Genomic DNA, 24,874 nt, shown 5'->3' on the forward strand with positions numbered 1-24,874 from the left:
TCCAAAGCCCTTGCTTTAGTGGGACTTTGCCATAGGCTATCCTGACACTCTAATTTCCCCCAGTCCATAAACTTGGTGACCTACTGCATCAATCAGTGTGCCTAGCACTGACAGGGCCAAAGCTCTGTAGTGCACGGCATACAAGTGGGAACATGGCTCTCCAGGTCCCACCACCTTGGAGGAACATTGCTGGGACTCGAGGCGTACATATGCCCTGAGCCTGAGTGCTCACTACGGTGGCACATATACTAAAATTGGATTGATACAGAGAAGATTAGCATGGTCCCTGCGAAAGGATGACACGCAAATCCGTTAAGCGATCCATATTGCTGTTTTAGTGCGTGGGTAAAAGTACAGAAATGAAAAAAGACAAAAGGCTTTTCACGATTCCAAATGGTGCATGAGGATGGGTTTAGCAAATCGTGGGAGGTGCTGCTGGGTCAACTGGAAAGTCTACATGCATGGTGAAAACGAATGTGGGATGCTTTGATCATTTGTTTTGTTGTGCTAATGCACTTCCAAAGCCCTTGCTTTAGTGGGACTTTGCCATAGGCTATCCTGACACTCTAATTTCCCCCTGTCCATAAACTTGGTGACCTACTGCATCAATCAGTGTGCCTAGCACTGACAGGGCCAAAGCTCTGTAGTGCACGGCATACAAGTGGGAACATGGCTCTCCGGTTCCACCACCCTGGAGGAACATTGCTGGGACTCGAGGCGTACATATGCCCTGAGCCTGACCGCTGGTCTGTGCTCGCTACGGTGGCACATATACTAAAATTGGATCGATACAGAGACGATTAGCATGGCCCCTGCGAAAGGATGACACGCAAATCCGTGAAGCACTCCATTTTGCTTTTTTAGTGCGTGGGTAAAAGTACAGAAATGAAAAAAGACAAAAGGCTTTTCACGATTCCAAATGGTGCATGAGGATGGATTTAGCAAATCGTGGGAGGTGCTGCTGGGTCAACTGGAAAGTCTACATGCATGGTGAAAACGAATGTGGGATGCTCTGATCGTTTGTTTTGTTGTGCTAATGCACTTCCAAAGCCCTTGCTTTAGTGGGACTTTGCCATAGGCTATCCTGACACTCTAATTTCCCCCCGTCCATAAACTTGGTGACCTACTGCATCAATCAGTGTGCCTAGCACTGACAGGGCCAAAGCTCTGTAAAGCACGGGATACAAGTGGGAACATGGCTCTAGGATAGAAAGGAGAAAAGACAAAAGGTTTTTTACGATTCCAAATGGTGCATGAGCAGGGTTTTAGCTGTTGGGATAGTTTACAGTTTAACCCAAAGAATGACCAGTCTGATAGATGAAGAAGAGCTAGAGTCAGAGATTCAAATAAATAAATAAATCAAGTTTACCTAAGACAGTTTGCAGTTTCATCATCAGAAGCCAGCTTCAACACTCGCAATAAGTTCCTAGGCTGCTCTGCTTACAATCACCAATCAATAACAATTATACTCTGACATAATGTCATTTCCAACTGAACACTGTGATTATCAGTTTTCATGGAACAGGCAGATAGCAGCTCATAGCTGATATCTAATGAGAGAGAAAGAGAGTTTTGAGCAATCCAGAACTGTTAATGTATGTTTACTCAATTTAAACATACATTAAACATAACATTAACTTCAATAACATAATTTTATTGTAATCTTTTACTCAAGCCCGTCCTAAAACATATAAAACAGAGTTGACATGCTTTTTCAAAGTAATGCTGTTACAGTCAACAACAGTTTTAGATCTTTCAGGGGTTAACTGCATCCATCAAAGTATTATTTCAACCCCCATTTATGTTACTTATATATTACTAAAAATATTTAAATCCAACCATAAAGCTGCTTGTTTGCACAGACTTACATGGCACATTTTTTATACAGACATGTCTCTGTTACTTTTACAGCCAAAAGTCAAAAGTCATGGTGAGGGCTAAATCAAGATAACAGTGCACTCACACAGAATCTTATCTTCTAAGACAAAACATACGCTATTCTTTACTCCCATAATGTTACTGTCAGTTTCTGTGCTTAGTTTTTGGCTACTAGACACTCAATATTTAGATTTTAGCTTATCATTGACAATTAATTGCCAAAGGCATTTTTTTCTTAAAATCGGTTCTAAAATCATTTTAAACCTAAGAGCTTAGCTGAGCCATTTACTGCATTCTGCTCTCATCTGTTTCTTTTTATATCAGAGTTTAACACCAAAAGCAACAAGAAATTGAGAATGAAATCTTACTAACAGCGCTTAGCTTTTGCTTGATTAATCTGCAAACCATCCCAAGATGTGGAAACTGTCCAGATCGGTCCAATCCAGTTAGGGTCATATTTTTTTCGGGATTGCTCCTGGTGCATCATTGATCAATCAACCTCGCCCTAATATTTCTAGGTTTCTTGTCTGACTTTTGTGGCCACTACTATCTAATGGATACCGATTAAGATGTTATTTAAGAATTTATTTATTTATTTAACTATTTCTTTCCCTAATAATCTGACCTACTCTATTCTTAGGATTCGGGCCCTTTTGTCTGTGAAACAGCAAGATAGCAGTGGTGGAACTAAATACAATCTCGGGTTAATTTAATCCACTACTAAATAAAAACCAGTCCAAGTTTTATCCCCGAGAATGTCCTAAAAGCCTCTTACACACCCGTCACTGAGTACTTAACTCTGGGTGGAGGAGGTACACCCCTTAACTACTGTTATACTTATTACTATCGTTATAGGTGTACCGCAAAATGCACCAGCTCACAAGGGGATTCCACACAAAGCTACCACAAAATTTTGCCTTTCATTCACGTCTGAATGAGAACCCAACAGCTTTCCGTTACTACCCACTACTCCACAGACCATCCCTAGTCTATAATATTTTAAATCTTTCTACATTTCTTTTTGTTGATTGATCAATGGTGTCACCAGTAAACAAGTGCCACGCGTCCATCAAAACTGTAGGGATAGTATACAGTTTAACCCAAAGAATGACCAGTCAGGTATATAAAAAAGAGCCAGAGTCAGAGATTTAAATAAATAAATCAAGTTTACAGAAGATAGTTTGCAGTTTCATCAGCTGAAACCAGCTTCAACTCTCGCAATGAGTTCCTAGGCCGCTCTGCTTACAATCACCAATCAATAACAATTATACTCTCACATAACGTCATTAACTGGGTCATACATATAGGTGTTCTAGCCTGATTGGTTAAAACACAGATAGACTAGGTGAATTTCCACGTGGGGTTTGTGCGTATATTCTGAACAATATCTTAAAGGTGCAGTAGGTGATCTGCCAAAATGCTAACCGCTTAGCATATTATCTTTGGACGGCGGCGAGGGACTGTGATTTAAAGCCACACCCCCTGAAATCGCGAACGCGCACCGCGTCACAACAGCAGACAGACAACCCCACTAGTTCATGTCATTTGCCAGTTAGTTAGTGCCAGCGCCATGCAGGAATTACATTTATTACTTAACCACACTTACATGCTATTTCAGAGTGAATATTCAGTGTAGCGATAAACAGTATAGGAAGGCTATCATTGTTCAAAAATGACCAAACGTTAATATAAAAGCAATTTCAGCTCAATAAAGCAGGTTAGGCTGAATAGCACTATTTACTGATGTTTTGTTGTTAAACTAAATATAAATCTGTCTATAAATCATTATCGATGCTGTAAAATGACCTTATGAAACTGAAAATAATCACATCAATCTTTCACCGGGAGATTTTAGTGGCTGAACAAAACGTCTGTGCATATAAGTCATTCATAACACAACACAATCTAACATCAGCTTAGCCTGACTACAATAGTTTTAAAACAGAACATTACCTCTCTAATAGTAATACTTCAACCATGGTGTTGTCCTTCCTCCAGCGTGCTAAAGTAACTCCAATATTGATTCAGGTTTTTAAAAGTTTCAATTCAGTATTTGATTTCTCCCGGTCCGTCTCGTGAGCTGGAACTTATGCAGACGGGCTTATGCAGACGGCCACACGCTAATGGCGTATCTGCGTGAACAGATGCGCAGAAGTCCGAATCTACATTTGCTGACAGACAGCCTGACCTGCTTATCGGAATTATGGGAGATTATAGTCCGACTCTATTTAATTGGATGAACATTTTTTTAGGTTTATGCTTTACCCAGGATAAAAAAATACATATAAACACATTTAGATAATTTACTGTAATCATTACTATTGGACTATGAAGAGACTTTCAACCAGAACAAAAATTGTTTCTGAAGATAATCACCTGCTGCACCTTTAAGCATAAATGTCAGACATCCCTTAGACTGATTGAAGCTGACTCCAGACCTGTGAAACGGATCAACAATCAAATAGAACACACACACTTAAAGTATAATCTGTTACTTATTCAAGGCTGAGTGTACTCTCAGCCATCTTTATCAAAACTGGTTAAAAATTTGTATAATCTACATTCAGGCAGTTATAATCTTACTATACAAAGTCTATCTTGAATAAAAAGTAGAATCACTTTAAAATAATTAACCGTAAAAACAGCAAAATCACTTTAGACATTTTAGATAGTATTAACTCATAGAAATAACAATAGAGACATTTGATTCCAGTCCTCAGCCCTCAGTTCCACTTAAGGTCTCTGTGACCTCTGACCTAGTTTGGTGGCTTCTGAAAAAAGTTATAAAGAGACAGGCAAATGCACTGAACATTCTTATATTAAGCAATGTGTTAACTTATTCATTAATTAAAATCATTTCACAGTAAATACTCATTCAAATGATCATATAATTATATTTAATAAAAAAAATCATAAGTAACAAGATGATGAAAAAAGGATAAACGTTGGTCCATGATGAGACAGATTGGAAAGCAGAAATCCGAATCCTTCAGCAGGAGAACATGTGTTTCAGGATTGGAGGCTCAGTGGTAGAATTCTCCCCTGCCAGGCGGGAAACCCAGGTCCGATTCCCGGCTAATGCAGTTGCTCGTTTGTGTTGCTACTCTTCCAGCTGCAAGTAACAGCCTTGTGGCAGCCACACAACACAAAGGCAAGAAACAACATAGGTCAGTATTGGTGGTTCAGTGGTAGAATTCTCGCCTGCCATGCAGGAGACCTGGGTCTGATTCCCGACCAATGCAATTCTTGTTTTGTGTTGCTACTGTTCCAGCTGGAAGGCTAACAGCCTTGCAGCTATCACACCCCACTAGGGCAGTAGCATAACCATATCAACATTGGTGGTTTTGGTAGAAATCTTGCCTGCCATGTGGGAGACCTGGGTTCGATTCCCTGCTAATGCAATTGCTGTTTTGTGTGGCTCCTCTTCCAGCTCTGGTTGAAGGCCTTTAAGCACTCACACAACACAAAGGCAAGGAAGAACATGGGTCAGCATTAGTGGTTCAGTGGTAGAATTCTTGCCTGCCTTGCGGGGGACCCGAGGCCGATTTCTGTCCAATGCAATTCCTCTCTTGTGTTGCTACTCTTCCAGCTCTTGGTAACAGCCTTGCAGCAATCACACCCCGTTGGGGCAGCACCATAAGCATATCAGCATTGGTGGTTCAGTGGTAGAATTCTCACCTGCCATGCCGGAGACCCGTGTCCGATTCCCAGCCAATGCAATTCCTTTTTTGTGTTGCTACTCTTCCAGCTCTGGGTAACAGCCTTGCAGCAATTACACCCCACTAGGGCTGCAGAATAAGCATATCAGCAATGGTGGTTCAGTGGTAGATTTCTCGACTCCCTTGTGAAAGACCCTGGTCAGATTCCCGTCCATTACAATTCCTATTTTGTGTTGCTACTCTTCCAGCTCTGGGTAACAGCCTTGCAGCAATCACAACCCACTAGGGCTGCAATTTAAGCATATCAGCATTGCTGGTTCAGTGGTAGAAATCTCGCCTGCCACTCGGGAGACCTTGAGTCGATTCCTGGCTAATACAAATGCATTTTTGTGTGGCTCCTTTTTCAGCTCTGGTTGACGGCCTTTTAGCACTCACACAACATAAAGGCAAAGAAACAACATGGGTCAGCATTGGTCGTTCAGTGGTAGAATTCTTGCCTGCCACGCGGGAGACCCAGTTCCGTTTCCCGGCCAATGCACCTTCTGATTTTGGTTGCTACTCTTCCAGCACTGGGTAACAGCCTTGCAGCAATCACAACCCACTAGGGCTGCAGTAAAACCATATCAGCATTGGTGGTTTAGTTGTAGAATTCTCACCTGCCACGCGGTAGACCTTGAGTCGCTTCCTGGCTAATACAAATGCAGTTTTGTGTGGCTACTTTTTCAGCTCTGGTTGACGGCCTTTTAGCACTCACACAACACAAAGGCGAGGAAGAACATGGGTCAGCATTGGTGGTTCAGTGGTAGAATTCTCGCCCACCACGCGGGAGACCCGGGTCCGAATCCCGGCCAATGCAATTCCTGTTTTGTGTTGCTACTCTTCCATCTCTGGGTAACAGCCTTGTATCAATCACACCCCACTAGGGCTGCAGTATAAGCATATCAGCATTGTTGGTTCAGTGGTAGATTACTTGACTGCCACACAGAAGACCATGGTCCGATTCCCGTCCATTACAATTCCTGTTTTGTGTAGCTATTCTTCCAGCTCTGGGTAACAGCCTTGCAGTAATCACACCCCACTAGGGCTGCAGTATAAGCATATCAGCATTGGTGGTTCAGTGATAAAATTCTCGCCTGCCACGCGGGACACCCGGGTCTGATTCCCGGCCAATGCAAGTGCTGTTTTGTGTTGCTTCTCTTCCAGCTTTGGGTAACAGCCTTGCATCAATCACACCCCACTAGGGCTGCAGAATAAGCATATCAGCAATGGTGGTTCAGTGGTAGATTTCTTGCCTCCCCTGTGAAAGACCCTGGTCAGATTCCCGTCCATTCCAATTCCTATTTTGTGTTGCTACTCTTCCAGCTCTGGGTAACAGCCTTGCAGCAATCACAACCCACTAGGGCTGCAGTATAAGCATATCAGCATTGCTGGTTCAGTGGTAGAAATCTCGCCTGCCACGTGGGAGACCTTAAGTCGATTCCTGGCTAATAACAATGCAGTTTTGTGTGGCTCCTTTTTCAGCTCTGGTTGACGGCCTTTTAGCACTCACACAACACAAAGGCAAGGTAGAACATGGGTCAGCATTGGTGGTTCAGTGGTGGAAACCTTGCCTGCCACGCGCGAGACCCGGGTCCAATTCCCAGCCAATGCATTTCCTGTTTTGTGTTGCTACTCTTCCAGCTCTGGGTAACACCCTTGCAGCAGTCACACCCCACTAGGGCTGTAGCATAAGCATAACAGCATTGGTGGTTCAGTGGTAGACTTCTCGCCTGCCACGCGGGAGACCTGGGTCCGATTACTGGTCAATGCAATTCTTGTTTTGTGTTGCTACTCTTCCAGCTCTGAGTATCAGCCTTGCAGCAATCACACCCCACTAGGGCTGCAGTAAAAGCTTATCAGCATTGGTGGTTCAGTGGTAGATTTCTTGCCTGCCACACAGAAGACCCTGGTCCGATTCCCATCCATTACAATTCCTGTTTTGTGTAGCTACTCTTCCAGCTCTGGGTAACAGCCTTGCATCAATCGCACCCCACTAGGGCTGCAGAATAAGCATTTCAGCATTGGTGGTTCAGTGGTAGAATTCTCGCCTGCGACGAGGGAGACCCGGGTCCGATTCCCAGCCAATGCAATTCGTGTTTTCTATTACTACTCTTCCAGCTCTGGGTAACAGCCTTGCAGCAATCACACCCCACTAGGGGCGCAATAAAGCATATCAGTATTGGTGGTTCAGTGGTAGAATTCTCGCCTGCTTAGCGGGAGACCTTGAGTCGATTCCCGACTAATACAAACGCAGTTTTGTGTGGCTCCTGTTTCAGCTCTGGTTGACGTCTTTTTAGCCCTCACACAACACAAAGGCAGGGAAGAACATGGGTCAGCATTGGTGGCTCAGTGGTAGAGTTCTCGCCTGCCACGCGGGAGACCCGAGTCCGATTCCCGGCCAATGAAAATCTTGTTTTGTGTTGCTACTCTTCCAGCTCTGGATATCAGCCTTGCAGCAATCACACCCCACTAGGGCTGTAGTAAAACCATGTCAGCATTGGTGGTTCAGTGGTAAAATTCTCACCTGCCACGCGGTGGGCCTAGAGTCGATTCCTGGCTAATACAAGTGTGTTTTTTTGTGGCTCCTTTTTCAGCTCTGTTTGACGGCCTTTTAGCACTCACACACTACAAAGGCAAAAAACTATATCGGTAGGCATTGGTGGCTCAGTGGCAGAATCCTCGCCTGCCACAGAGTAGACCTAGAGTCAATTCACAGCTAATACAAGTGTGGTTTTGTGTGGCTCCTTTTTCAGCTCTGGTTGACGGCCTTTTAGTACTCACACAACTCAAAGCCAAAAAAACAACTTCGGTCAGCATAGGTGGTTCAGTGGTAGAATTCTCACCTGCCGCGTGGGAGACCCAGGTCCGATTCCTGGCCAATGCATTTCCTGTTTTGTGTTGCTACTCTTCCAGCTCTGGGTAACAGCCTTGCAGCAATCACACCCCAATAGGGATCCAGTATAAGCATATCAGCATTGGTGGTTCAGTGGTAGAATTCTCACCTGCCATGCGGGAGACCCAGGTCTGATTCCCGGCCAATGCAAGTGTGGTTTTGTGTTGCTACTCTTCCAGCTCTGGAAAAACAGCCTTGTATCAATCACACCCCACTAGGGCTGCAGAATAACCATATCAGCGTTGGTGGTTCAGTGGTAGATTTCTCGCCTGCCACGTGGAAGACCCTGGTCCGATTCCCGTCCATTCCAATTCCTGTTTTGTGTTGTTACTCTTCCAGCTCTGGGTAACAGCCTTCCAGCAATCACAACCCACTAGAGCTGCAGAATAAGCATATCAGCATTGGTGGTTCAGTGGTAGAATGCTCGCCTGCCACATAGGAGACATAGAGTCGATTCCCGGCTAAAACATGTGCATTTTTGAGTGGCTCCTGTTTCAGCTCTGGTTGATGGCCTTTTAGCACTCACACAACATAAAGGCAAGGAACAACATAGATCAGCATTGGTCGTTTAGTGGTAGAATTCTTGCCTGCCACGCGGGAGACCCAGGTCTGTTTCCCGGCCAATGCACCTTCTGATTTTTGTTGCTACTCTTCCAGCACTGGGTAACAGCCTTGCAGCAATCACAACCCACTAGGGCTGCAGTAAAACCATATCAGCATTGGTGGTTTAGTTGTAGAATTCTCGCCTGCCACGCGGTAGACCTTGAGTCGCTTCCTGGCTAATACAAGTGCAGTTTTGTGTGGCTCCTTTTTCAGCTCTGGTTGACGGCCTTTTAGCACTCACACAACACAAAGGCAAGGAAGAAGATGGGTCAGCATTGGTGGTTCAGTGGTAGAATTCTTGCCTGCCACGCGGGAGACCCGGGTCCGATTCCCTGCCAATGCAATTCCTGTTTTGTGTTGCTACTCTTCCAGCTCTGGGTAACAGCCTTGCATCAATCACACCCCACTAGGGCTGTAGTATAAGCATATTAGCATTGTTGGTTCAGTGGTAGATTATTTGCCTGCCACACAGAAGACCATGGTCCGATTCCCGTCCATTACAATTCCTGTTTTGTGTAGCTACTCTTCCAGCGCTGGGTAACAGCCTTGCAGTAATCACACCCCACTAGGGCTGCAATATAAGCATATCAGCATTGGTGGTTCAGTGGTAGAATTCTCGCCTGCCACGCGGGAGACTCGGGTCTGATTCCCGGCCAATGCAAGTGCTGTTTTGTGTAGCTACTCTTTCAGCTTTGGGTAACAGCCTTGCATCAATCACACCCCACTAGGGCTGCAGAATAAGCATATCAGCAATGGTGGTTCAGTGGTAGATTTCTCGCCTCCCCCGTGAAAGACCCTGGTCAGATTCCCGTCCATTCCAACTCCTATTTTGTGTTGCTACTCTTCCAGCTCTGGTTGACGGCCTTTTAGCACTCACACAACAAAAAGGCAAAACACAACATCGGTCAGCATTGGTGGTTCAGTGGAAGAATTCTCGCCTGCCACGCGGGAGACCCGGGTCCGATTCCTGGCCAATGCATTTCCTGTTTTGTGTTGCTACTCTTCCAGCTCTGGGTAACAGCCTTGCAGCAATCACACCCCAATAGGGATCCATTATAAGCATATCAGCATTGGTGGTTTAGTGGTAGAATTCTCACCTGCCATGCGGGAGACGCAGGTCAGATTCCCGGCCAATACAAGTGTGGTTTTGTGTTGCTACTCTTCCAGCTCTGGAAAAACAGCCTTGCATCAATCACACCCCACTAGGGCTGCAGAATAACCATATTAGCGTTGGTGGTTCAGTGGTAGATTTCTCGCCTGCCACGCGGAAGACCCTGGTCCGATTCCCGTCCATTCCAATTCCTGTTTTGTGTTGTTACTCTTCCAGCTCTGGGTAACAGCCTTGCAGCAATCACAACCCACTAGGGCTGCAGAATAAGCATATCAGCATTGGTGGTTCAGTGGTAGAATGCTCGCCTGCCACGTAGGAGACCTAGAGTCGATTCCCGGCTAAAACATGTGCAGTTTTGTGTGGCTCCTTTTTCAGCTCTGGTTGACGGCCTTTTAGCACTCACACAACACAAAGGCAAGGGAGAACATGGGTCACCATTGGTGGTTCAGTGGTAGATTTCTCGCCTGCCACGCGGGAGACCCGGGTCCGATTCCCGGCCAATGCAATTCCTGTTTTGTGTTGCTACTCTTCCAGCTCTGGGTAACAGCCTTGCATCAATCACACCACACTAGGGCTGTAGTATAAGCAAGTTAGCTTTGTTGGTTCAGTGGTAGATTGCTTGCCTGCCACACAGAAGACCATGGTCCGATTCCCGTCCATTACAATTCCTGTTTTGTGTAGCTACTCTTTCAGCTCTGGGTAACAGCCTTGCAGTAATCACACCCTACTAGGGCTGCAGTGTAAGCATATCAGCATTGGTGGTTCAGTGGTAGAATTCTCGCCTGCCACGCGGGAGACCCGGGTCCGATTCCCGGCCAATGCAAGTGCTGTTTTGTGTTGCTACTCTTCCATTTCTGGGTAACAGCCTTGCAGCAATCACAACCCACTAGGGCTGGAATATAAGCATATCAGCATTGCTGGTTCAGTGGTAGAAATCTCGCCTGCAACGCGGGAGACCTTGAGTCGATTCCTGGCTAATACAAATGCAGTTTTGTGTGGCTCCTTTTTCAGCTCTGGTTGACGGCCCTTTAGCACTCACACAATACAAAGGCAAGGAACAACATGGGTCAGCATTGGTGGTTCAGTGGTAGGAACCTTGCCTGCCACATGCGAGACCCGGGTCCAATTCCCACCCAATGCTTTTCCTGTTTTGTGTTGCTACTCTTCCAGCTCTGGGTAACAGCCTTGCAGCAATCACACCCCACTAGGGCTGTAGCATAAGCATATCAGCATTGGTGGTTCAGTGGTAGAATTCTTGCCTGCCACACGGGAGACCCGGGTCCGATTCCCGGTCAATGCAATTCCTGTTTTGTGTTGCTACTCTTCCAGCTCTGGGTATCAGCCTTGCAGCAATCACACCCCACTAGGGCTGCAGCTTAAACATATCAGCATTGGTTGTTCAGTGGTAGATTTCTCACCCTGCCACGCAGAAGACCGTAGTCCGATTCTCGTCCATTACAAATCCTGTTTTGTGTTGCTACTCTTCCAGCTCTGGGTATCAGCCTTGCAGCAATCACACCCCACTAGGACAGCAGTATGAGCATATCAGCATTGGTGGTTCAGTGGTAGAATTCTCCCCTGCCACGCCGGAGACCCCCATCTGATTCCTGGCCAATGCAATTCCTGTTTTGTGTTGCTACTCTTCCAGCTCTGGGTATCAGCATTGCAGCAATCACACCTCACTAGGGCTGTAGTAAAACCATATCAGCATTGGTGGTTCAGTGGTAGAATTCTTGCCTGCCACGTGGGAGACCTGGGTCCCATTCCTGGCCAATGCAATTCCTGTTTTATGTTGCTACTCTTCCAGCTTATCAAGCAAGATTTTACACAGCGGATGCCCTTTCCAATTCACCTGTACCACATGTCTTTGGACTGTGGTGGAAACTGGAGCACCCTAAGGAAACCCACGTGAATGCAGGGAGAACATGCAAACTCCACACAGAAACACCAACTGAACCGAGGCTTGAACCAGCGACCTTCTTGCTGTGAGGCGACAGCACTACCTACTGCGCCACTGCTTCGCCCAGCATAAAAATGTATATACATAAATCACAATTTAAATGGACAAATAAATAGATATGTTTAAATTGTGTTTTTAACCCCCTGGGGTCGAAGACAGCGTATACGCGTTCTGACAAGTTTTTACCTCATTGAGCTGAAATGAACCTAAATTACACTTTCAGTTTTGATCGTACAGATAAGATCCATACATCAATCGAATCTGTTAGGTGTCTTCTTTTTAAATGTGTACACTCACAACAAAAACAAATGTGTGTGCTTTTGCAAATCTAGGATAATAAACAGTGTAGGCATTCTGTCTTTTCTCTCTCCGTGAACTGTTTTTAGAAACGTGTCAGCAAAATGCGCTGAAACTCCGCGAAAACAATACACCCAGACACGAGACACATATCTTTATAAAGCTTGAAGTGTCTACTTTTAAACGCAGCTATGCATGTTGAAAACAAATATTGTTTGATAAAGTAATCAGTATGAAAGCAACGCTATGTCTAGCTTCTCAGTCTGAGCTCATTAGAGTTATTGCGACCAGGCCCACGAAGCTTTGACATTACAAACAGCCTGCATGAGGAGCGCGCAACAGTAGACTGTGTCAGGAAAAACACGTCATTAAAATGAACTAAAACTCAGCAAATACTCGACAAAGAAACATGTGAGATGTTTCTAAAGAAAGCTTGATATGTCTACTTTTGCATTAACCATTATAAGTCGAAAACAAATAATCTTTCAAGTAATTCGTATAAAAGTAAGGGCAGGTACTGATTCTCCTGTCGCCTCATTACAGCGAACGTGATCCCGCCCGCAGTGAAGGCGCATTTCATATGGAAATGAACTGAGGTGAGCCAGCCAGGTGATAATGTAAACGCTCCCCGAGACATGGCATCAAACGACAAGCTTTATTATAGTTACTTATTTTGTTTGAACGATGGCATGCTACACGGGTGAAGAAGCACAATATAAAAATAATATAAAAATAAACAATATAAAAATTAAAATATATAAATAAACTTATTTTTTCTCAGATTCTTTCTTGAAACTCTTAGTCACATACCTGTCTGATGGCTCATTATGCAGGTCTTTGTCTTCTCTGGTGTTACTCACTGCATAGTAATGATAGTTCACGCCTTCTCGCATAAACTATTTTCACACAGAAAGTGACTTAGAAATTTTAATTCATAGAATTGTTTTTTTGTGAGTAAGTGAACAAGATGATTCTCACATCATTTTGAAGCAAAAACACTAGACTACCAGATCCAGTTCTCAAAAGTCTTGTGCACAAATGTTCTCTGTGTGTTTCACGGCCTTGTTTCAGGGATTTCAAAATTTCAGTTTTTCACTAAACACGCATAAACGTTTCTTTCTCAAAAACACAAACACATACAAACATGCTGCTTAGGTATTATTGTAAACCAACTTGTGCTGTTTACAGTGTTATCACACATTAGCCATTAAAAAGTTTTTAAGATACTGAAAACAACACAAATGTCAGTGCATGTCAAAACTTCTCCAGAGCCCCAAAACACCCTCAGACCCCAGATGGTTAAAAGTCATTTAATTAGGCAATAAAACAATGCATTACAAAAACATTTTAAATGTATAAATAAATATACACTTTTATTACTGTATTTTTATTTAATTCATGTTTTAAAGGCTGATTAATCAAACAGTAAAAAATTGTATTAATAAATCACAAAACACATTTTAAACAGCTTTTTAAATAAGCATTTGGCAAATGCTTTTCTCCCTATTTGCCGCTTGGTTTTCTTTTTCTTTTGCCACATGCTTTTCTCAAATTAAAAATAAATCAAGTTAAAAATGGCTTTGCTGTAATGAGCTATTGTTTTCCTCTGTTAGAAAAAAAAGACAGTTAACAGTTTTATCTAGATTAAATGATTGTGGTGATAAAGATTTTCTTGGAGATATAGAACAAAATGAACTTCGTATTTTGCCATCAGAGTTGGATGACTACTATACAGAGAAAGCTAAAGGAGCTTTACGATCTAGAGTGAAATGGATAGAGGAGGGGGAGAAAAATTCTTCATATATTTTTTTAAATTTAGTAAAGCATAGGCAAGCTTCAAAAACTATTAATAAACGTAGCATAGATAACGATGTAAGTGAAGAGAAAACTTTGATTGATGATCACATCTATTCATGTTAATATATGAATCAAAATTTAATGAGAGTGATTATGACTTTTTCTTTTCCTTTTTAAAAGATAAAGTTCCTATTATAGATGACAGCTTCCGTGAAATGATGGAATCTGACATTGTTATCTCTGAACTTTATGTTGCTATTTCTAAAATGTCCAATGGAAAATCCAGGCATATACGGAATTACAGTTGAGTTTTATAAACATATTTGGCCAGAGATGAGATTTTTAGTGTTTGAAGCACTTAAGAAAAGTAAAGACAAAGCAGAACTATCGACTTCTATGAAGCAGAATTTAATAATTTTAGTTCCAGAGCCAAGCAAAGACAAATTATTTTTAAATAATTGGAGACCCATAACTCTTTTGTCCAATGATTTTAAATTGCTCTCTCATGTATTTGCCAATAGACTCAAAAAAAGGTATAGGCGAGATAATTAATGAAACACAATCAGCTTATATTGTATTAAATTTATTTTTTATTGTATTATCTTTTATTTTTAATGTATTAAAGGGAGAATTATTCAGAATGATACTTGATATGCTCGATTATTTAATTCCTCAGACAAGTTTATTTCTATTTCTAGACTTTTTCAAGGCATTTGATACCCTTGAGCATCCTTTTTTGTCTTTAGAAAGTCTTTAGAAACTTTTGGGTTTGGTCCGAGCTTTTGTAGGGTAATTTCCATGTTCTATACTGATATATTCAGTGGTAAATCCCTGAATTCAGGATCATCTCCTAGAGTTTACATCAAAAGATTAATCCATCAAGGATGTCCCATCTCACCTTTACTTTTTAATATAGCTGTTGAACTTATGTCATTATATTAAAAAAAATCAGAGTACACTATAGGTATTAATATACTTGGTAGGACTTTTACTTTAAGTCAGTTTGCTGATGACACTCTATTAATTCTTAAAAATAGGGAGGTGCTCCTTTTAGCTCTTGTCAAAGTTTCTGTTTCCTAAAGCTTCTGAATTCACCTTAAACCTAAGAAAATGTGGAATATTAACTATTCAGAATTGTACTTTAAGAGAGTTAGAAGGTATTCTAGTAAAAGAAGAAGTTAAATACTTGGGAGTTACCATCACCAAAAATTCTGTTAATAGAGAATGTGCAAATTTTAATACTAAAATGGAAGGGATGAAAAAATCCCTAAATCATTGGCTAGCTAGAGACCGTTCCATACAGGGTAAAATTATTTTGACTGGGATTATCTAAAATTATATACTTAACTTATCCTTTATATACTCCTCCCAAAATAGTTAAATCTATTAATTTAACATTTTTTACATTTATTTGTAAAAATAAATCACATTATTTACGTAAGAATCATATGATCAAAGAGTATGAATATGGAGGTTTGAAAGCTATTAATTTTGAATGTCTTCATTGCACTTTTAGAGTTAAATGGTTGAAACAGTGTTTAAGCCTTATTTAATATGGTATCATATCCCAAATAATTTGTTTAAAAAAATGGTGGCCTTGAATTTTTATTAAGATATGATTATGATTGTTCAAAACTTCCTTTGATGCTGTCTAATTTTCAATAGCAAGAACTACTTTTTTGGAAAATTATATTTACCCATAATTTTCCCCTCATAAATCCACTCTTTGGAATAGAAGGGCTGTTATTATTAACAGAAAATCATTGTTTAAAAGTGACTGCTACAATAAAGGCATTATATTCATTAATGATTTGTTAGATGAAAATGGACTGCTACTATCTCATAACGAATTTTTAAATAAATATAGAGTTAAAATCACAGATAAAGGTTATATTAAAATTAGCGAGGCTATACCTATTGCTTTGTTTAGGTTAATTCAAAGTAATTATTTTGATCCCCCATGTACACTTGTAACTTTTCTTCCGTCTTTAAAATTATCAATGTTGATATTTTTGATAGTAAATATAACAACAAGCTTATTTACAACACGCCTAATAATGGGTTATTTTAAGTGTTATCATCTAGGAGTTGTTAAATCCTTAGTAGAGGATAAAGCTTTTACCTTTTCTCTTAAATATCCTGTAGCACCTAAGGTTAAGTAAACTCATTACAGAATTTTATTCAGGATATATCATGTGAACGAGTTTATTCAAAAAAGATTTAACTTTGATGTTGACAAGTGTAGATCTGCTCCAGAAACACTCAATCACTTTTTTTTTCTTGTGAATTTACTTTTAAATTCTGGTTTGACATCCATCCTTGGCTTTCATTAAAGAGGATTTAAGTCCCCCCTATTGTTCTAGAAGATATTTTATTTTACAAAGCTGATTTACATTGTTCTTTCTCTGATGTTGTGAACTTTATTTTACTAATGGGTAAATATCACATTCATTGTTGTAAGTGGAAAAAGTGCAGACCCATAATGTTTTGTTTGACCTTTGATGTAGATCTTTTGTACTGCTCCTTGCTCCTTGTTGCAGTTGTAACAATTTTAATTTATTTTATATATGATTGTTCCGTTTTGTGATGTAAACTTTTTGCAACAATAAAAACGAAAAAAAAAAACACTTATACTTAGTAGATTAAACAAGTTTTTCAAAATTGTGTAAAAATGTTTGGATTAAAAGTTTTGATCAACTTCAAATACTGAATTTCTGTGTATTTGAGAGAGAGAGCAGATATGTTGTGTGAGATGTGAAAAGGAGTGTGAAATTTATCATGTCCTGACTGCAACAGTAAGTGGCAAAAAAGCTGAACAAAAAAAGACTTTTATTTTGGCGTGTTGTGTGACGTCATAAGGCTGCGCCGCTTCCGCGCTGCGGTTCAACTGGAGGAAGGTTTGTTTCACAACTTTACACAAATATAAACCGATTGATTAAAGTTTCAGGTTTTCCTTTCGATATTATATACCTGCGGTTGACTATTATTTTAATCCTTTATACAACGAAGTACTATTTTAATAACAGTAATCGAGGGCTATTGTTTGAACAACAGAAATGTGTTTTAATGAAGGTTTTATTTATTTACTAGCATAATGTCATTCCAATATAGGTATACAATATTTTATATATATATATATATATATATATATATATATATATATATATATATATATATATATATATATATATATATATAAAATAAATGGAGGACTAGTTTTTATCAGGTCATTTGTTTGTGGCTATTGTTTCTTGCTCAGACTTACCTGATTTATTTTTGTCAATCACTCTCATATAAAGAAACTGTTGAAGCAAGTGTTAAAGAGAAGTTATTTTGTTTCTGTTCATTGTTTTGTTCATTTTAAACAGAATAAAGTGTCCAAACACAGAGAAAAACTCCTGCTGAAGCGACTGATCTCCACACTGTTATAAAGATGGCGTTTATTAAAGAGGAGAGTGAAGATGTGAAGATTGAAGAAACATTCACAGTGAAAAAGGAAGATCTGCCGGAACAAACAGGTTAGTTTTTATTCAGATATATTTTAATAAGAATACTAAATTAAATCCATGTTGCAGCCCTGAGTGTGCTGCCTAGATCTCCTAAATGCACATAAGCACTCATTGAAAGACAGGAATGAGTTTCTTTTGTTACTTGTTCTCATGTCTTTTGTCATTATGTATTATTAGTCTCCCATTTTCTCTACTTTCTTAAGGTTATTGCTTTTCTTGTTCTCCTACTGTGTGTAAAGCGCCCTTGAGCACTGTCGCTATATAAAATAAATAAAAACAATAAAGTAATAAAAAGTTAAACTGAGCTGACAATATTTGACCTACAGTATTCTCATAGAAGATATCTGCTATTACAGTGATAGTGTTGGCTTGGTACTTTCCATTTGCATATGTCAGGTTGATCAAAATTCCCTTTTTTTCATCGACTTCTTTATAGGTTTAAATTTGTTTCTAGTAGTTGTTACTAGTTCTCACAGATTGTATCAGAGTTAGAATTAAATCTTTATTATAATAACTAATTATCAGGGCTATTGTATTTAAACAGGGTTTCTGCGGAGACTTAAAATGTCTTAAATTTTTACTGAAACGTTATGCTGTAGGTCTTAAAGCTTTTTTAAACAAGTCTTCATTTTCCTGTGTTCATGTTTTGTTACCCAATTTGGTCAAAACCCATACAATCACCAACAATCCATCTCAATAAAACTTTCAACCTTTATTTAAAAAGGTCATTTTAACTCTATTTATCATAATGGTAAAGACTGCTGAGGATATCCACCTGGACAGATTGCTGTGAATGGATTTAGTTTATTATAGTTTTTAAAACTTTTAAAACATTTGTTAATTAGTTTTTTATTTTAAAGAATGTTTATTTTGGAAAAAAGTGTGTGGATCCAAGTCGAGCTCTCTTGTTTTTACACAATATTTAAGATATTTTGCTAAGAAATATCTAAAATATTTTAATGTTATTATTAGTTTTGATTTATTATTGTATTATTAAATATTTTATATAAAAAATATTTTTTGATAGGACAAATAAAAATCTTTTTCTTCTGGGCCAATTGAAAAATTCCTTGGTCTAAAATTTCATTCATAATGGTCTTAAAAATGTCTTTAAAAGTCTTAAATTTTACTTGGTGACACCTGTAGAAACCCTGATTTAAAGTATGTCAGAAAATGTGGATGACTCTAATTTTAAATATGCTGAATGAAATGGACACTAAAATAATTAATTATTATAAAACATTGTATAGTTTTCTAAATTATATGATGTTGCTGTGGGACAACATGACGCAAAATAAACAAATTATAGTGGAACAGTAATGTTTAGCATTGCACTGACTACAACTGGCCAACAAACTAGTCTAAAAATGACTTTTGCTGTGTAAGAAATGGATTACAGCATGCTGATGATATGCAAACTTTTGAGTTGAAGTTCATCAGTATTGACCATATTCTTCACGTACCAGCAGGTGCCGCTATTGGAATCTTTTTGCTTTTTAAAGAATACATTTTTAGATCCTTAAAACAGTGTAATGCTGCTTGTCTTTGATCTTGTGGGTGAAACCGGAGCACCCAGAGAAAACCCATGCCAGCTCGGGGAGTACATGAAAACTCCACTCAAAAATGCCAACTGAGCCAGCCGAGGCTCGAACCAGCAACCTTATTGCTGTGAGGCGACAGCACCACCTACTGTGCCTCCTCGTCGCCCGACAACACTGATTTATTTGCATATCTTTATGCGATATTCCAGTTTTGCAAAATAATTTAATTGGCATTTTTGGATGGAAACAGCTGTAAGGTTTGGAGCTTACGCTGCTATTCTGAACCAATAATCGGAAACAGAAAGCAGTTGAAGGATGGCGTGTTTAAATCCATTATTTATCTGACTTTATTGTAATTAATCTGACTCCATCAAAGTTGTTATTATCATTGATAAAGAGAAAGAATCTCAAAGCTTAAAGCAGGTAAAGTTGTTTATTAAGTTACATGTTTAAATATAGAATGAAACAAACTAACATACTGTATAAAGAAATTAGCTGTACGTGCACTGCTGAGCAACAAAAACAGTGAAATTGCCTTTGTTAGCATATGAGGCTACGCAGCCATATGAGGGAGAGGCAGAGTAAAAGCCATTCTCCCAGATCAACACTTACCGTTCCTTATTATACCCTGAGTAAAGCATTGTCAAACATGAGTGAAAACCAACCCCCAAAACGAACTGAACATGAGAGCACAGCAGAGGAGATAAAGTGGGTGAGAACATTAACAGACTCTCCTCAGGCCATGACTCAACAATAGTAAATATATTGAAATACAAGCAATCAATGTCTCTGTTGATTTTAGCACTACAACACTTAAGTCATAAACTGTCAAATGACTCCATACATGATAAAGCTATTTGAAGGAAGATCACAAGCAGAAGATTTGTGGATGGTGAAAAGCACATGGTTACTGCAAGCAAATGGCAGAAATTGAAAATGAGAAAATGAGCTGTGATCAACTCTGCCAGGCCAGGAGGACCCATCCCATTCTTGGAATGTCTCAGAAGCCCATGATTAGCATAGAAGGAATATATAACAAAATAATATATAATTTTTTCTCATCCTGCTTACCCATTACCTACATTTCAGTCACACAAAGAACAAAGTCACGTACGAGAAAGGCTTGTTCTTCTTTAATTAATAACTAGCTAAAATTCACAGACCTTCGACAGGGACATGTACTGTAACTAGATTATTGGGATTATTACTCTTCTAAAAACTGTTTTAGTACTGCTTACATTCTTATTATTCAACTATTTTTATTGATTTTTCCAAAGTCTTTAATTTTTCCACAACACACATATTGAACAACAAATTAACATGGTACATAGCTACAGACATACTCACACCCCATAAATAAAAATAAATTAATTAATAAAAATAGATAAAATAAATTAGAAAACTAGGGATAAACTCTCACCAAGGATATAATAACCTTCAGTTATTATAGAGTTCTTTAGACAGTTCTTTAGACCACTTCATATAACATGGACATCATACCCCTTTGATATGAGTCCATATTTACCAATTCATCTATCCAACATGCTTATGGTTGGTTTTGTGAAGAAGACAAGTGTTTTTTATAACGAAACTATGGACTTGAAAGTACCATAAAGAGCCCATATTATACACGAAATAGGGTCATATCTTGGTTGTAAGGGTCTCCAACAACAGTCTAATATGCATGCAAGGTCAAAAAACACTTTCATGGTCTTATAATCTGCATTTATTTTTACCTAATTATCCCAGCGACTCCTGTATGAATCGTCCAGTGATTCATTTGTTCTCAAACCCCTCTTTAGCGTGAAGCTAATCTGCGCTGATTGGACCAATGACAGTCTGTTGCGATTGGTCAACTGCCTTCAGTGAGAGAGTGAAATGCCAAACAGCTAATCAGCAATATAAAAGTAATCACAGTTCATACACGCTCGATAGTGTAGGCGTGGATTTTAGCTGCCAGTGGGTCAATGTAAATACAGACGGTGGACTTGAAAATACAGACGACTAACTATTTTATTGTGCAAAAACAGTTGAGGAGATCTTCTAGCTTGTCTCACTCTGCTCTTTTCACAGACACACACACAAACACATATTGCCCTCGTCCTAACACACACACACAAACACTTAACCCTGGTCCGGACGACAACGCACACACACACACCTCCGGACGACAGTCCGCGTACACGCACACAAACACTACCCTCCTCCACGGAGCTCCGTAAACAAAGCAGCACGCGTCACGTTTTTAACATGGCTTTGCATCCGATATGAGAATAAAGCGAGTTAACCTCATACAGTACACGCGGTTACAAGTGACAAATCACAACTAAATACATTTGCAAGCTAGAGTAAACGAGGCAACTTTAATCGCCTGTACTTACACTTCAGAAATGGAGGAAGAAACCCATCCTGACATGTCCATCAGTAAGTTACTCTTTACTGATCCTTCCTTTAACAAACGCTGATGAAGTATTCTTTGTTGCATGTAGTTTCCAGAAGTTTCCAGTAGTTTCCAACTGCTTGGCTATAATGCCGAGGTTTCATCTTTGGGTAGAGACTCAATAATATCCATCTGCAGTGTGACTTTAATCGACCGGCATGTTTGCGCGTGTGTGTGTGTCTGGGTTTCTGTGTTAGAGGGCGGGGCCGCAGGTTTCAAATCTCCCGGGTTTGCGCGTGCGCGTAAATAACAGAGAGAAAAGTCTATGGCTTGGGTGGCTGGAGTCACTGATAATTCACTTGACTTTCCTCATGCACTGCCTGGTTTAGATGTCGTGGTGGGAGGGAAGCTCACCTCCTACTACGCGTCCAGCAGTTCACACAATCCTATGTAGGCCTTTGCGATTGCTGCTGGTGCTATTTACATACCAGGTGGTGATACAGCCACACAGGATGCTCCCCACAGTGCAGGTGTAGAACGAGCTGAGACGCCTGAGGAAGAAGAGGCGTTGTTGTGCCTTCTTTAGCACTGCGTCTGTGAGAGCAGTCCATGTCAATTCCCCAGCAATGTGTACTCCAAGAAACTTGGAAGTGCTGACTCTCTTCACTGGTGTCCCGTTGATGTGATGGGGGTGTGTTCTCTATTCTCTCTCCTGAAATCCACCACCAGCTCCTTGGTTTTGCTGATGTTGAGTGAGAGGTGGTTTCTCACACCACTGCGTCAGAGTGTGCACCTCCTCTCTGTGAGCCGTCTCATTATTATCTGTGATTAGGCCCACCACTGTTGTGTCATCAGCAAATTTAACAATGGCGTTGGAGATGTGTTTGGCTGTACAGTCATGTGTGTACAGGAAGTAGAGGAGTGGACTGAGAACACAGCCCTGTGGATCACCAGTGTTGAGGATCAGTGTGGATGAGGTTATGCTGTTCATTCTGACCACCTGGCATCTGCTTGAAAGGAAGTCCAGAAACTAGTTGCACAGAGAGCTGCGTAGACCCAGAGCCTGGAGCTTCACCACTAGTTTGGCAGGCACTATAGTGTTGAATACTGAGTTGTAGTCCACAAACAGCATTCTCACATATGTGCTTTAATTTTCCAGGTGAGACAGAGCAGTGTGCAAGGTGAAAGCAATTGCTTCATCAGTGGAGCGATTATTCCTGTAAGCAAATTGCAGAGGGTCAGTGTGAGCAGGCAGTACAGAGCAGATGTGCTTTTTAATCAGCTTCTCAAAGCACTTGCTGAAGATGGGTGTCAGAGCAACTGGATGCCTGTCATTAAGCATGTGGTTTTAGATTATTTCGGTATGGGCACAATAGTAGCTGTCTTAAAGCATGTGGAAACCACAGGCCGAGAGAGCGAGAGGTCTGGGCCGTAGCTTTCAGGATGTTCCGAAAAGATCTCGTTACGTCCACTACAGAAATAGAGTCTGCTGGCGGTTTCGGTATCAGCCGCGGAGCGCACAGTGTGTGGGTGCTGTCCTGGGCTTTAAAGCAAGTGTAGAACGAGTTGAGCTCGTCCGGGAGAGATGCAGAAATGTTTACTGTGGCGGGTTTGTTACTTTTAAAGTCCATAATGTAATTAAGTCCCTGCCACATACTCCTCCCCTCTACCTTGTACCTCTGTATTGATGTTTTGCTGTTTTGATAGTTTATCTGAGGTTGTAGTTTGCTTGTTTTTGTTCCTCAGCATTTCTGGATTTATAGGCGGAGGTTCACACTGATAGGGCTGTTCGAACTTCGCCATTAATCTATGGTTTTGGGTTAGGGACAGATTTTAGGACAGTTAAGATATGGACAGTTTTTGTTGGGACCATGTCTTCTATATACTTTCTGATGAAGCATGTAACGGTGTCTTGAGTAAACTTTAGGCCGTACTCACACTAGGTACAGTTGCCTCGAACTGGGCCAAACCATGCTTGTCCCCCCTCCCGTCTCCCCCGACGGCCCGCACTCACACCACAAACGGGCCTCAGCACGCTTACATCATTGCTGCTGCACTGTTCAGTGAGAAGCAGTGGTCCAAAATACGGTCACTACGCATGTTTGTGGTGATATGGTGATAGTATTTTGGAGCAATTTTCCTGAGATTGGCGTTGTTAAAGTCCCCTGTAACAATAAACGCTGCCTCTGGGTGTGTGGTTTCCTGGTCGCTTATGCTCCCATTCAGTTCCCTTAGCGCCTGCTCTGTGTTGGCTTGAGGGTGGATGTAGACAGCTGTATTTATAACAGCTGTGAACTCTCTTGGTGCCCAGTGTGGTCGGCACCGAAGCATAAGGTTCCAGATCAGGAGAACAAAATGATCTAACTGGATGTATGTTTCTCAACCATGAGTTATTGATAAAGAAAAACACCTCCTTCTTTGCTTTCCCCTGTCGGTTCTTTCATTCTATCCACAGTATCTTATCCATAGTATTCTATCCATAGTATTCCCTGTCTGCTAAACAAATTTTAGAGAAACATTTTGTTGTAATTATGAATATATACAAATAAAAATAGGCCATTGTTACGTCCCCCTCGTTCGAGTTGCAACATAAAAGAGCTCAGACAACAAAAAAATTATATATGCAACTTATTCATTATACACAACTAATAAAGCAACAAATCAAGAAACAAACAAATGTCTAGGGGAAAATAAAGAAAATAACTAACTTTAACTACACATTAATAATGCCAAACAAAACCATAAGGTTGCCAAAATAAAGAGATGGTCTTGATGCGAGGACGGCCAGTAGCCACACTATCCTACAGAAGCTAGCTCACTCTCGCATTTAAATGCTTTGAACCAATTGGGGAGCAACCATGGCACCTAATCAGGATCTGCCACATCCAAACTAGAATACTGGGGTCGTCACACCATTTATACCTTTCAAATCTGTGTCTTATCAATGTGACCAAAATTTCTTTTATGATCAATTATGTAAGAAACTCTAAAAACTGGACTGACACCGTTTCAATTTATTATAAGATCTATGTTAAGCGGCTTTGACAGTTTACATTGTAAAAGCACTAGATAAATAAAGATGAATTGAATAGAATCTGCTTAAACGTGTACACGTTAATGGACCAAACACAATATGATCTGATTTATTTTACATTTAATGTGCATCAGAAATACAATGTGTGTAGCCAATGTTTCCAGTGTCTTTAC

General features: G+C 40.5%; 1 protein-coding gene and 4 non-coding genes across 6 annotated transcripts in view; all 5 read left to right on the forward strand.

Annotated features, from left to right (window-relative positions):
• The first annotated feature begins 224 nt into the window (after positions 1–224).
• On the forward strand, positions 225–331 carry LOC148680711 (U6 spliceosomal RNA). The gene has a single exon (XR_015943332.1). It is a non-coding gene; the product is annotated as a U6 spliceosomal RNA (small nuclear RNA).
• Positions 332–750: 419 nt separating this feature from the next.
• On the forward strand, positions 751–857 carry LOC148680712 (U6 spliceosomal RNA). Its single transcript, XR_015943324.1, has one exon. It is a non-coding gene; the product is annotated as a U6 spliceosomal RNA (small nuclear RNA).
• Positions 858–6,322: 5,465 nt separating this feature from the next.
• trnag-acc (transfer RNA glycine (anticodon ACC)) lies at positions 6,323–6,393 on the forward strand. The gene has a single exon. It is a non-coding gene; the product is annotated as a tRNA-Gly (tRNA).
• A 4,542-nt stretch (positions 6,394–10,935) lies between these two features.
• Positions 10,936–11,006, forward strand: trnag-gcc (transfer RNA glycine (anticodon GCC)). Its single transcript has one exon. It is a non-coding gene; the product is annotated as a tRNA-Gly (tRNA).
• A 6,077-nt stretch (positions 11,007–17,083) lies between these two features.
• LOC148680715 (NACHT, LRR and PYD domains-containing protein 3-like) overlaps positions 17,084–24,874 on the forward strand; it is a 41,953-nt gene continuing 34,162 nt past the window's right edge. For both annotated transcript variants that reach the window (XM_088650128.1, XM_088650129.1), the window contains exons 1-2: positions 17,084–17,134; positions 17,606–17,755. The gene's annotated coding sequence lies outside the window, so the exon portion shown is untranslated. The remainder of the gene's footprint in view (positions 17,135–17,605; positions 17,756–24,874) is intronic.

The sequence above is a fragment of the Danio rerio genome, chromosome 4, assembly GCF_052040795.2.
Source record: "Danio rerio strain M-AB ecotype USA chromosome 4, GRCz13ab, whole genome shotgun sequence".
NCBI lineage: Eukaryota > Metazoa > Chordata > Actinopteri > Cypriniformes > Danionidae > Danio > Danio rerio.